Source organism: Lepisosteus platostomus, chromosome 24 (assembly GCF_059453375.1).
Source record: "Lepisosteus platostomus isolate fLepPlt1 chromosome 24, fLepPlt1.hap1, whole genome shotgun sequence".
Lineage (NCBI taxonomy): Eukaryota > Metazoa > Chordata > Actinopteri > Semionotiformes > Lepisosteidae > Lepisosteus > Lepisosteus platostomus.
Genome location: NC_142634.1, coordinates 5,287,574 through 5,300,356, shown reverse-complemented (window position 1 = coordinate 5,300,356; position 12,783 = coordinate 5,287,574). Strand labels below are relative to the sequence as shown.

Below are 12,783 nucleotides of genomic sequence, written 5' to 3'. Positions count from 1 at the left end.
CCACCTGCAGGATCGCTCCAGCATCCTGGAAGGGGAGATCCAGTGAAAGAGCATTGTGCTTCGTGACGGACCACGGAATATCTCCAGCCCCGCGTTTCCCCTCCCCGCCTGAATCCCAGGACACTAACAGTGCTCCCGTCTCTCTCTCCTCTCTCTCTCTCTCCCCTGCAGCCTTTCCCGGAGTGCTCTTGTCACAAAGCTGTTGTTCCTCCTTCCAGCTTCTCCTCAACGATGTGCTGTGGCTTCGTCTTGGCTTGCCCATCCAGCCTCCCCCCCAACCAACCCCCCCCCCCCCCCGAAAGAGCGCCGGCGTCTGTCCAGCAGAGTGGGGCCCTGCCCTACCTCCCTTCCCTTCTTCTCACTTTCCTCCACTGTGTGTGGACTTCAGACTGCCACCGCCGCCCCTGCTGCTGCTGGTGTCCCCTTGCATGGCCACGGTTTTGTTACAGAAGCGCGTTTCGCCGAAAGCCTGTGTCGAGCGTCGCCGGGTTCTCTCCCCGCCGGTTTCCGGACGCGGCGGGCGCCCGAGGAGGTGTTGTGGGGTTTGCGGAGGTCGGGGGGTAGGGTGAGGGGGGCTCGGGGAGTGACGGAAACTCCCCGTCGGGCTGGGAGTGGACTTCCTCGAGTAACGTTCGGGGAAACGGGGGCACCCTTTTGGATCTGAAAGCGAATCGGGGGGGGCAGGCGAGACTTTTCGCAGGCGAGGCGTCTTTCCCCCGCTGCGTCTGGGAGCAGCGCGTTCGGTAAACGCCTCGTCTCCCGTGTTAAAGACGCAAAGGGCTCGAGCGCTATTAGAGCTGTGCAGGGCAGGCTTGTGGCCCAGCGGTCTCGAAGAACCTGGTCAGAAAGCCCTTGCTAATCAAGCGCTGAATTATCAACACTGATTTGTTTTCCCAAAGCTCCTTGCATTCATCTCCATGTAGTCCTAGTACAGGACAGGTTTTTTTTCTCCCCCTCTTAGTCCCAAACACGAGTGCATTTCTTTCCTCAATTTTTTAACAACCGAAAACCCATGACTTCAAGTCCAAGAAAATAGCCAAGGCTGTGATGAGTGTGCGCTTCTTTCTCACTCTGGTCAATGCAAAGAAGGTTGCTTCTGAAGTTGTTGTCCCCCCTCCCCCCCTCAAAGGGGGCATGCTCAATCTAGCACCTTTCATTCCCCAGTTTCAGATGTTAAATCCCCCCATCCCCCGACCGTGTCCTGCAAGCTCCTTCGATTTCATGTCTCTGTCCTGGTCTTTGCATCTGATCTTTTCCCACAAATAATGATTTGCCACCATTTTTTTTTTTAAATACACCAAAAAAACTGCCGCCTGAATGTGTCTCATCAGAACCCGGTGATTGTGTCGGGTTCAACGTCAGACTCTCAAATCCCAAGTGTTGTTATGCAGCCTGGAAGTCCTCATTTCTTGTCAGTCTAACAGCACAGATATCTTCACCCAGCACTGAACAGGAAGGGTCCTTCTTGCGTCTGTGCTGCAGGCTTTCTGAAGCTCGACTGAGCCTGTCTCCTTCAGTGTATTGCCCTGTCAGACGCAATCTTTTTGTATAACTTCCAGTTTAGCAAAGCTGAAAGAAAATGACCTAACCACTAGCACACGATCATGCGTTAACTACGATGTGTTCTCTCTCTCTCTCTCTTTCTTGCGGCTCAGGCCTAGTATCTGTGGATTTGGTTTGTGCAGTTTGGAGTTGGCTTAGACATTCTTGTCTTTCAAATCTTTTTTTCCGGTGCAGTGCCTCCTCTCTTTCTCCCTTTGTGGTGAGTTTTTTCTCTTGCCTTGTAACAAAAGACTGTGCCCTCGCATGACTGTTAAAAGCTCTCGATACAAAGACTGTGTAAGTGCCACACTCCTCTGAGCTTTCCACTGGGCGAATTCTGGGATGTCTCCCTACCTTGTGCATTGTAGATGTAATAGTGGAGGGTGGGTTTTTTTTCTTATCTTTCAGATTTGTATCTGATGTTCTGTGGTTTAAAAACGGAAATTAAAGCTCCTGTAACAAAAAAAAATTTAAATGTCAAGGACTCGCAAAGATAACTGATTTTAATATGTGTGTTTTATGCTCCACAATTTATTTTTTCGGGGTGGGGGGGAGTGGAAAGTTGATTTTTATATATGTATTAGCCACTCGGTAATCGGTTAAGTGGAGTTTTACATCACTGGATATGGGAGAAATATCTCGCATTTGACAAGCGGCAAGAGTCGGCATGCTGTTCCGCTATAATGGTTGTCAGAAATGTGTGCTTATCGGGTCTGTGCTGCAGTTCACCGTGTATTGAACAAGCTGGGCAGCGCCCGCCCACGTTATTCAGGTGAGGCAGGAAGTCCTCAGTTTTTCCCGAGGGGCACTTCCTGTACTGCGGAAGGAAGCGTATTTTTGATGAACTGTTCGTGCGCTGTTCTTTCTTGACGCCAGAGGGCGCTGCTCTGCGCTGTGCTGTGTGGAATGCGCTCACGTCTCTGTCGGTGCCGAGTTAGTGACCGCTGCTCTGTTAGGGTGTGAATGTTGGAATCCTTTAGGGACGGACAGGGTGGATATACGAGTCCCATGGGGACATTGCAAATACTGTTGATAGCTTCTGCAGACTTCTCGTGCAAACCCGTCTGTTTTTGTGCCTTTCTTAGTCTTGTATAACAAGATTTCTCGCGCAGCTTTGTTTAGGTGGGGATCAGTTGTGATTGCAAGTTATTCCTTTTAAAATTAATCTTTATTCTCACAGATATGTAATTAAAAAAAATATTGCCACAGCTTTGTGATTGTTCTATATTGAAAAGGTGAAAAGATTTAGCTTTTTTTTTGGTTTTGTTTTGTTTTTTAATTATTGTTTTTGGCCTTATTTCTTTTGGATGTTTTATGTAAGCCTTTTTTTTATTGTTCAATGAATGTTATGTTCCTAGTGAATATTAATCTTGTTTAAAAAAAATAAATTGTTTCCATGTATTAAACTAATACTATGTAAGTATGTTTCAAATATCTTTTTATTGTGAATTCACTAAGAAAAAAAACAACGGCTCTCCTGGGTTTTGTTCTGGGTGTAGGATTGTACAAGTAGCTGGAAATGGATCCTATTTTATTTTTAAAACCGCATGCGGGGGTTGGTTTCTCAGATCAGATCTTTTTTTTTTTTACAGCAGTCAAACTAATGGCTGTATAGGGTAACAGAATTAACTTTCAAGGTCTTTTCTTCTACCACAATGGCAGATTTCACTCCTCTGCTGTGGTGGCCTACAGCCAAGCCCCGTTGAATCGCTGATGTCAGTCTGTAGTGTTTTCATCTCCGCAAGGACATGTAACCCAGGGAAGCCCCAATAAATAAACACTGTACCCCAGTTTTGTTTGATGCGTTATTGCGATTCCTTTTTTCCCCTCCCACACAGATTTTTTTTTTTAAAGGTGCTCCTAGTCTCTTCATCACAATAAACAAGACATAACAGCTGGAAACAAGAGACAAGAGTTTTAGCCCATCTAGCACAGCGGGTAGTTTGCCAATACATCCAAGGACATCCTACCTTGGCTTCTTCCAAGCAATGAGGGCATCAGCTTCGGTCCCGTGACGGCTTGTTCCAGACCCCCACAACCCTTTGCGTAAAGAACTGCATCTGCTTCTCAGTTTAAACTGTGCTGCCAGCTATTTTCATCTGTGTCCCCCGGTTTGTGTTTCACTTTAGACTGTGGGGAAAAGCCCGTGGGGTCGATTGTGTCAGTGGGGCTTCTTATCTTGCACAGAGAATACTACTCTGCTCAAGGTTGAGCTCTTTAATGACCATCAGGAAGTCCAGTTGGTATAGCTGTAGGTCAGACACTAGCACAGTTTCATTGTAATGGAGGAACAGCCTTATTGTGTTCAACAACTCATGGAATCGAGTTCCCCCTCCCCTCCTTGAACGAGCTCTTCCTGCTTTTTCTCCTAATCTATACTTATAAGACGGGGATATCGCACACACTGACATCTCAAGCCATCATTTGCATGTGGAGGAAATATAAAAGGAGGAGGAGTACTTTTCAAGTGACAACTCTTTTTTTAAAGATGTTAATTTGATGCTGTGCAGGAGAAAATAAGAGTAGAGCTGCCGAAAGAGAAGACATTCCAAATTATAAATGCTGTCATTCTGGTTACAGAACAATTAGCCAAGGCAGGTTTTGTATGCAGAATTAAAGGGGAAGAAATCTCAAAATGCAGGCTAATAGCCAATAAGGCTGCCTGAGAGATAATGGCAGTTACAAAGCGAGAAGAAATGGCTGCTGGTGGTTCTGTGAGCGATTGCTCTTGCCAAGCAGACTCGAGCAATCAATCGCCTGCATGTGTAGCCCTGCTGTGGAAGAGAAGTACAAGGGAAGTCTTGTTTCTGTACAAAGCGATGTGGTTGTCATTACCTAAAACAGCTGTATTTAAAAAACAAAACGGTTTCATGCATGCAGCCTGTGACCAAAATAAGAATAATAAGAAATAGCCACAATCCAATGCAGGGTTTCCAAGTCCTGGTCCTGGCGGCTGCCGCCTGCTGCTTTTTATTCCAGCTGAGCTTAATTACTTCGTTGAAGCCTTAATTAAATTAATAAGCTGCTTTTTCATTTTCATTTGATTCCGTTTAAATTGGGGAACATAGTTAAAAGGCTGCCTCCAGTCGGTTTCAAATCTGAAAACAGCCACACAGTTCAAATTAATCCTTTTAAGTCCCATTAAGTCAATTACAGATTCACTGGTGCAGCTGACAACTTTGCTGGACCAAGAGTTGACAGGTGTGTGGGTCTCCAGTACCAGGACTGGAACCACAACTAACTCCTCAGACCTCAGCAAGCACCAAGATCAGGGTGTGAGCATATATTACTGCTGTTCTGCATGTTCAGTACATCCTGAAATATTTCACCTTTGTGCGCTATCCGTACCCCAGCTCCATCTCCTTCCTGAAGCTTCAGCTGAGGCTGTGGTGAGGGTGTGTGGGTCTGAAAGGAGAGCTGCGACTTTTCTTCTATTTCGGGGTTAGAAAGAGTCAGCATGGACGAGTGCATTTCAAACCACAATAAAACTAAAACTGTAACGTGCCAAATCACATTAAAAAGCCTCCGATTTACACCACGAAATAAACTACATTTCCAGATATGCATAGCGCCATGTTCTGTCAATCAGATTGAGGCAACAAAACATCAGCTGACCTGAAGCAGCCCAATTACACTGTAAACAAGCAGGCTGGTGAATAAAGCGCTTTTAATCCAATAGAGATATTGCTCTTAGTTGTAAAACCCATAAAACCATATTTAATGCACATCTCAACTTAGGTCTTAAACATAATTTTGGGGCGGAGCAGTGGCTCTGTGGCTCTAAGGATCTGCGCCTGTGGCTGGAAGGTTGCCGGTTCAAATCCTGCAGCTGCCAAAAGAATCCTACTCCCTTGGGCCCCTGAGCAAGGCCCTGAACCCCAACTGCTCCAGGGGCGCTGTATAAATGCGCTCTGACCCCAGGCTCTCTCCATTTCTTTAAAAAATTAAAAAATTCCCCTTTTAAGTGATGCTTTCTTAGAATTTATTACATCGGTTATTAAATCTTGGTCACAAAATAAATTAACTGATGGCATCGCAAAATGTTACACATTCTGAATTAAGCATAAAATTGTGAACTTTGTACTGCAAGTCGTCGTGTTAATAATAATAATAATAATAATAATAATTGCTTACACTTATATAGCTCTTTTCTGGACACTCCACTCAAAGCGCTTTACAGGTAATGGGGATCCCCTCCACCACCACCAATTGTTGCCATGGGCGAGATTTTTGCAAAAATCGTGTCGTGAGGCTGCCCTTCCTGCTCGCTAGTCACTATAATGACTAACCTCGTGCCATGTGCTGTCGTAAGCTAATGAATGTACGATGTCTGTTTGTCTGACTTTGATTTCCTGGTACTTGTGCGAGGGAATGTAGAGCTAGGTTTCCAGAACCTCTTTTTAATAAATGAGTGAATCACTGTTTTCAGAAGGATATCCTGAATGATACGAATCCTACTTCAGTTACAAAATTAAAAGCAATGTTCTTTTGCAGCTTGTGTTATTGGGGTAATAGCTTTCTATAAAAAGCTCTGTTCTGATGTTGACAGGTAATATACAGACGGTCTTGAGCTCTGTGTGTGGCATTGCTGCTGACTCCTTCACATAGCAGAAACAACACTTCCTACGATTCCAACGCACAATGAGAGCTTTTGGACATCCAAATAGCTCATTTGTCCAAGAAGGCATGCCACTGTTGGACTAGACAACTGCATACAGCCTCTGGCCAAAATATTAGAAACAATCGAATGTATTGGGCGACTAAGATCGGTCTGATCAGGATGTGAATATGCATTATGTAGCATGTCTTCCAGCATGCATTCCACATGTTTTCTGCTATGACTTTTATCCTGAGGCACCAAGAAGCACGAAGCAGCAAGCACAAGACGGAGCAAGAGTGCACTTGGGGTGGGGTGTCGGTCTTACAGAAGTACACATTCACTTAGGCCCATGACGGCATGTCTTCAGACCATGGAAGGAAAACCAATGGACAGAGGGGAACATGCAAACTCCACACACAGGGTGCTGTGACACAGCAGTACTAAGCGCCATGCCCCCCTGCAATGCCTAGTGTGCTAACTGTAGTATACAGTATATACTTTATGTATGCACTGTTTGCATTGAATCCCCAATGGAGCTCAATGGCTCATCCAGAAAACGTACCAGTCGTTACATATTTTTTACCCTGAAAAAAAACAGGTAACATTAAATGAGAAAAATCAGTAGATTTGTTTTCCAGATGTAATTAGTGCAGTACCGCAGGGATCTGGGCAGCAGCCATATCACCCTGCAGCTCTCAACTGGCTTTCCACTGAAGATAAGCAAAATGCATTGAGCCTGGTCAGTACCTGGATGGGAGACCTCCTGGGAAGCTATGGTTGCTGCTGGAATTGGTGTTAGTGGGACCAGTGGGGGGCACCCACCCTGTGGTCTATGTGGGTCCTAATGCCCTGGTATACTGGTGGGGAACACTTTATACTGTAATGGGCACCATCTTTCGGATGAGATTAAACTGTGGTCCTGACTCTCAGTGGTCATTAAAGATTCCCGGGCATTTCTCGAGAAGAGTAGGGAGTTATCCTGGTGTCCGGGCCAAATTTACTGTGGCCTCCAAATTGTCCCCATGTGTGACTGGCTTGCACTTGCCCTGCGATGGACTGGCGCCCCCTCCAGGGTGAACCCTGCCCTGCGCTTGTTGCTTGCCCAGTAGGCTCCGGCTTCCCGCGACGCCGTAGGGTATAAAGCGGTTTGGCGAATGACATGACATGACCTCAGGGACTTGAGGACAACTGCTCTTCCTAATCTATATCAGTGATCATCTAGATGCTGATATAGTTAGTAGGTTTGCAGACGATTTATTCTTACAAAGAACATAACCTACCCGAAGCCCCAGGCGTCTCAGGCTTTGACAATCTTTTCTGCAAAAGGTACACGTTCTTCCTTCACAGCCAAAATAAGAGGATTATCAAACACTGTAGAAGTGTTCAAGAAAAATGTATTTGATATATAACGAACGTGTCTGTCCGGGCTCCTGAACATTAGTTTCCCCGCTCATTAGAACATGATAAAGATTAGAAACGACCCTGTTTGGTAATTGATCCCAGGATCTCATCCAGCTGTTTCTTGAATGAATTCTGGCGATCAGCTTCAGCAGCATGGCTGCGTCGCTTGTTCCACACTCCCACCACTCTCTGGGGAAAGAAGTGCCTCCTGTTCTCCGTTTAAAATGCTCTTCTACGTAATATCCACTTGTACCCCACCCATATAATAAAAGCTGAAGATACACTCAGTGAACGTGTTCTGGTTCTATATAATGGCCCAGATAGCTTGTTAGATTGGTATGAGCTAAGAACTAATAAGAAAAAAGGCAGCCTGTCCACATGTAAGTCAGGGTTGGCTGACTTTTAAACCCTACTTTCCTCTTCTGCTTCTGTCTTTGTACCAAAGTTCAAAACCTATGTCTAAATAACAGTAAAACAGCTTGGGAGTGCAGTGCCTGTTTGTAGGGGCTGTTCCCTTACATATCAGATTGTGTGATGTCTTCCAAGGAGGAAGTATGTGATGTGGAACACAGTGTGTTTCTTTAAAGCGTCTCTGACGAGGGCCAAGACGAGCTGGTGCAGCAGACAGACCGATCACGCCAGCCTGCTCTCTACCTCAAGGTCGACGATGACGTCGCAGTTCACGGGCTTCGGAGATTCATTCTTGCACAGAACGCAGACTACCTGAAGTCCTCGGGCTTCATCAGGCTTTGATATCTGCTCTGCTGAGCTCCTTCACAGACATGAAAGTGAACTGGAGAGCCACTGGGCAGTGCGCAGCCGGAGGTCAAACTGCATTGCAGCTGTGAGCGCCAGCACTTTAAAAACCCCGGGTCTTCAAAGGAGATGGACCATTGATTTCGCCGATTGAACTGCCTCAGGTTCTGCCCCATGGGCCAGCAAGCTCAGCTCCTGGGAGGGGGGGGGGGGCAGGACGTGAGGCTTTGGTATTCTGGTTTCAGAAACAAACTCATAAACAAGCTTGAAAACGAGAGGAGACCCTTTGGATCACTTTATAATTAACAACAATAATAATTGCTTATAAGCGCTTTTCTGGACACTCCACTCAAAGCACTTTACAGGTAATGGGGATCCCCTCCACCAGCACCAGTGTGCAGCCCCGCCTGGGTGATGCGCCAGTCCTCTCCCCACACACCAGCTCTCAGTGGGGAGGAGAGCCGAGTGATGAAGCCAGTTCAGAGAGGGGGGTTATTAGGAGGCCATGACTGGCAAAGTCTGGGGTAGATCTGGCCAGGACGCCGGGGTTACACCCCTACTCTTTTCGAGAAACGCCCTTAATGACCACAGAGAGTCAGGACCTCGGTTTTACGTCTCATCCGAAGGACGGCGCTTTTTTACAGGACAGTGTCCCCGTCACTATACTGGGGCATTAGGACCCACACAGACCGCAGGGTGAGCGCCCCCTGCTGGCCCCACTAACACCTCTTCCAGCAGCAACCTTAGCTTTCCCAGGAGTCTCCCCTCCAGGTACTGGCCAGGCTCACCCTGCTGAGCTTCACACAGGCCGTCCTGCTGGGCTCTGAGTAACTGGGGAAGATGAAAGCTCTGTGTGTGTGAGAAACGTGACCTCTGTCCACTGACCCACTGTCGTCTTGGCGACCTCAACGCCACCGCAGACAGGATGTGCTCTCTCAGCGCAAAAGTACCAGGCAGGGTGAGAGGCACATGAGGTCAGGTCACCCACAACAACGCCAGCTGAGCATTTTCAACAGTCATTAATCTGACCCCCCTCTCTGTATCCCCCTCCTTTTTGTGCCCCCCTCACACTTTAAATGGTGTGTCTGCCAAAAACAGCCACTGTATGTAATATTATTTGACATCTTCAATTATATAGCTGTCACACAGCATTTATAGTCCATGCATTCGCTCAAGTACGCTATGGAGTTCATGAAGTTTGAAAAATACTAATTTTAAATATAGAACACAGGAAGAAACCGTGTTGATTAATTTGTTAATTGATTGGCAAATGAATTAGCCTCCTTGTCCCATGTCTCCCTGCCTATCTCTCTCGGAGTGTCTCGGCTGCTAGGACACCCTGTGGCATTCAAGGCCCTGGTTGGCAAGGCAACTGAGGAGCTGTCCTCGCGCGGCTCTCGGAATCATGAATGGGGAATGAGAGAGGAGGGGGAGTGGGGGGGCCACTCCGGGGTTGAACTTCTTTGCCTGTGAAGACAGCGCGGGGCCCGTTGCCGTGGCAGCGCGCTGTCCTTGACGACGGACCGCTGCGCGCAAATGGCGCATCGCTCTGCTTGGCACTCGGGCTCGCAAACGGCACTCGAGCGATCTCCTCTGCTACCCGCGAAGCGGCGACCGCAATCAAAACACTGTGCCGTACAACAAAAAAGCTCTAACATGCCGCTTGGTGACAGTAATAGAAATGGTGTCTGCCCTCAGTCCTCCTGATGAGCAACGCAAATTAGCACCTAATAACCCTCTAATTTCTTAACACAGTTTGATGAGACATTTAAAAGAAAAACTAATAGATTAACAGTACTTACTTGCTGATCACACATTAGCTAAATTTCGAACATTGCAAAGAGGATAAAAAGAGTTATGATTAGCCAGGACTAAAAATGCTCGATTGTACTAGTGATGCTAAACACAGCGGAGGACACACAGTAACTGCAGGCTTCTGGGACTGACCTTGCTACAACCTGCTCTAACGCTGCAGTTTGCGTCTGTCTGTGTCATTTCAGACTGTGACATTTCCACGCACAACTCAAGGCAACTGTTCTGCGCGGCCTAACCGTTAGAAGTGTTGTACTGTGGGTGTACCGCCACCTAGTGGACGCTGTCGTGTGCGCCTTGCAATTCTAAAAAATGTAAACTCATACTTATTCAGCTCTTTTCCCACCCAATGTAGTGTAAAGATAATTAAAGAAAAACAGGGAGCATACTGTTCCATTCAAACTCAGTTGATTTAAAAGGCCTGCAATCAGTTTAAAGTAAATGATCTTGTTGCCAGCAGCCATCTCCGCTCTTCAAATTCTGCCCTCCTTACTGTCCCCCAAGCCCGTCTACATTGTATGGGCGACAGGGCCTTCTCCTGCTATGCCCCCAAGCTCTGGAACTCTTTGCCCAAGGATATTAGAGAGTCACCTTCTCTAAACTCCTTCAAATCCAGACTCAAAACCTTCTTCTTCAGAAAAGCCTTTACTTAACTGGTTCCATTCTTCACCCCTCTGCTCTTCTTAATACCATCTTCCACGGTCTCCTCTATTGTTATTGTTGTATTGTTGTAACTATAATTGTGTCCTGTCTTGTGAAATTTTCTTATTTATTGTTGTAGTCTTCTTATTTATTGTTATTGTCATCCTGTAAAGCGCTTTGAGAAGCCACCTTTAAAGGCGCTATATAAAATAAAGTTGTTTTTATTATTATTATTATTATTATTATTATTATTATTATTATTATTATTATTATTATAATAATAATATCACCCTGCAACTCACAACTAACAACCCACTGAAGCTCAGCAGGTATGAGCCTGGTCAGTACCTGGATGGGAGACCTCCGGGGAAAAACTAAGGTTGCTGCTGGAAGAGGTGTTAGTGGGGCCAGCAGGGGGTGCTCACCCTGCGGTCTATGTGGGTCCTAATGCCCCAGTGTAGTGATGGGGACACTACACTGTAAACAGGCGCCGTCCTTCGGATGAGACGTAAAACCGAGGCCCTGACTCTCTGTGGTCATTAAAAATCCCAGGGCGTTTCTCGAAAAGAGTAGGGGTGTAACCCCAAATTCCCCATTGGCCCTTACCAATCATGGCCTCCTAATAATCCCCATCTCTGAATTGGCTTCATTACTCCTCCCCACTGAGAGCTGGTGTGTGGTGAGCGTACTGGTGCATCATCCAGGTGGGGCTGCACACTGGTGGTGGAGGGGATCCCCATTACCTGTAAAGCGCTTTGAGTGGAGTGTCCAGAAAAGCGCTATATATGTAAGCTATTATTATTATTATTATTATTATTATTATTATTATTATTATTATCATCTTAATAGCGTACTACAGATGTTTGCACAATGTCGTGATAAACGCAAAAAAACAAGAGGCGACACAATCTAGTCAGATTTTGTGCAATTAATCATGCAGGGAAGGGGAGTTGCAGCCGTTGTCTCATAAGACGTCTTACAGCGGATTCATCGTGCACCGTTGAGTGAAAAGGCCTAATTCTCCACGAAAGAGGGTCTGAAGAAATTCCCACGATCCCGCACGGAACGGTGTTTCGTGGGAGATTCTGTTCGATGGATACTACCCCTCCCGCGGAAAGAATTCCTTAGGAAAAGAAAAAATCCGTTCGTTGTGGCAAAGAATTTCTTCCAAACCTCTCCCCGTATGTTTTGGAGAAGGTGAATGTCGCAGACTCACCCTGTGTACTGATAGACCCCCCACACACATTATATAAAATAATTAATCGTATTTGTGGTTTCATTAACGTAGGTCAGCGCAAAAACGTCTTTATCCTTATTCTTAAATACAACATGATGTCATGCTGTTTTCATCAGCAGTACGGGTGAAAACGACGTTGTGGAGACAGATGCCCTGCAGAGGGCGCTAAGCACCCGCAGTCTGTCCCTCGACTGCTTCGCCCCGCGCCGTCGCTCGAGTTCACGTGTTGAGCCCGATCACCGCTACCGAGCTGTCTCTGCGACGTTCAAACCAGCGCAAGGACATTTTTTTAATTTAGAAATCTGCACCGTAATTCTATTTACACCACTGTCTTTATTCCCATTATCTGAATCCCCTCCTCCCTAAAAGTGTTGTTTTTTATATATATATAGATCATTCATATCGTTTAGAGGACGGTTATTTAATAATAATACAGCTGCCTTGAGGATCCCGGAGCTTTTGAAGAAGCTGCAGTCACGTTGTACGCATCACGGAATGAAAGGCGAAGAAGAAAGATATTGCGCGCTGAAGAGCCAGTGTAACCCACAGCGTGAAAAGGGCCAGGATAAAGGAAGCTCTTTACGTGAGACACCCGTCCCGGAGTTGTGGAGTCCGGGCTTGGGCTGGAGTAGAGTACGAGCTGGACGATACTCACGCATCATGTCCTCAACCTGATCTGGTGCTGGCCCATCAGCACGAGCAGGAGAAACCTCAAACCAGCCTTGAACCTCACAGGAAGCCAGTGCAGCATACAGAGAGTGGGAGAAACGTGCTGGTGAAGAGTGCAGTTCGC

General features: G+C 46.4%; 1 protein-coding gene across 3 annotated transcripts in view; it reads left to right on the top strand.

Annotated features, from left to right (window-relative positions):
* The window catches only part of mapk1 (mitogen-activated protein kinase 1), a 29,069-nt gene extending 25,737 nt beyond the window's left edge, over positions 1–3,332 (top strand). For 2 of the 3 annotated variants that reach the window (XM_088618150.1, XM_088618153.1), the window contains exon 9: positions 172–3,332. The gene's annotated coding sequence lies outside the window, so the exon portion shown is untranslated. Of the gene's footprint in view, positions 1–10 lie in introns of all 3 variants that reach the window. The other variant, XM_088618151.1, reaches the window with a different exon arrangement.
* Positions 3,333–12,783: the final 9,451 nt, after the last annotated feature.